The 1,358-nt window shown below is 47.7% G+C and overlaps 1 long non-coding RNA gene across 1 annotated transcript in view; it reads right to left on the bottom strand.

Moving 5' to 3' along the window:
- Window positions 1-1,073, bottom strand: part of LOC147153904 (uncharacterized) — a 5,535-nt gene extending 4,462 nt beyond the window's left edge. Inside the window, exon 1 of the long non-coding RNA XR_015087800.1 lies at window positions 982-1,073. This is a non-coding gene — a long non-coding RNA (uncharacterized LOC147153904). The remainder of the gene's footprint in view (window positions 1-981) is intronic.
- Between the last annotated feature and the right edge of the window lie 285 nt (window positions 1,074-1,358).

Here is a 1,358-nt window from a genome sequence, read left to right on the forward strand (position 1 = left end):
CAGTGTGCAAATGTTCTCGCTCACGTGAGCCAACCTCGGTCAGGCGGCTGCAATTCATCGCTTTGCTGGAGAAATTGAACGTGCTGTTTCTTGAGCATATCCCTTATTGATATGGAAGCTAAAGATGGTGCGTGTCGGTTTTGCTCTTTGCAAGGGACTCGACGAGAGCGTGTGAATGTGAGGGAGACGCAGAATGAAGTGGAAGCAACGGCGCTCATCATCGTCCTCGAGCGAGACACTGACTGTGAGTCATGCCAAGTGCACACGTCACTGTAGAGATGCTCAATTATGATTCAAATCTCCGTAAAGGGGCCATAAAGCCATTTGGCATGTGACCATCTGCAGTGGCTCTCCAGTCGTAGCCCCCCCACACCCCTACATACACGCACTGCGCAAGTGCAAAGTGCGCAATGTGCTGATTTATTAGCGTCGGGCTCCAAGTGTAATCACCGCAGGACTTTTGCACGGCGCCTTTTCGTCGAGTCATTTCCTCATCAGTGAATTTGCTCGAGTCGGGCTCGGGAACAAAGAGAAGTGCCCCCCGGCCATCGTTGTTTGACTTTTTGCGTTCACATTTCAAAACGCAGCGCGGCGGCGCCGTCATTCTCGCCGGACATGGACACGGGCGGGCCTCATAACAGGTGACAGAGAACGCCAGCCAGTTTTCCCCCGCTTCCCTGCCCCCAGCGCAGAATGGTGACGATTATAAAGCAGAAACGTATGCTGGCAATATAAATGCAAATGACGCGTGGTCCCAAGGTGAAGTTGGTGGAACAGCAACAACGCTTGCCTCTGTTTTGCTCATTTGCAAAAATGTTGAGCCTAACAAAGACCACAGGAAATTGAAAAATGGTTACTAAGTATGAGAAAAAGCAATCATTTCCTACGGGCGGCCTAATCCTGTGGAAATTGATCCCAACCCTTAGCTGACATGTACTAGGCGAAAACAAAAAAAAAAAAAAATCACACATAAACACAAACCTCTCCGTGTAGAATGTGTTTGGTTGCAGGTTGCACTTTTTTTATGCAATAAAGCGCTCCCTCTTCTTGTCGGGTCATCCTTCTCTTAGCTGCAAAAAAAAAACATTAAAAAAAAAAAAAAAAAAAAAAAAAGTTTCCGTGGCTTGTCTGTTTTCCATATTCTTCCCGCAACCTTCTGCCTGGCCGCACACTACAGGTTGCATACATGCAAATCAGTCCATTTCTTGTCTCATTTTGAACCATCCAAGATATCATCTCTGTTACGCGTTTGCTGTTCCTTTGCGAGGAAGTACAAACGAGATACGACAGTCTATTACGCGCCGCTCTGACCTTGGTGGGAGAACACCATGCGACTGACTTGATTTGAGGGACTAGTG

Source organism: Filicampus tigris, chromosome 1 (genome assembly GCF_054856515.1).
Source record: "Filicampus tigris isolate MCC_2025a chromosome 1, RoL_Ftig_1.0, whole genome shotgun sequence".
Classification (NCBI taxonomy): domain Eukaryota; kingdom Metazoa; phylum Chordata; class Actinopteri; order Syngnathiformes; family Syngnathidae; genus Filicampus; species Filicampus tigris.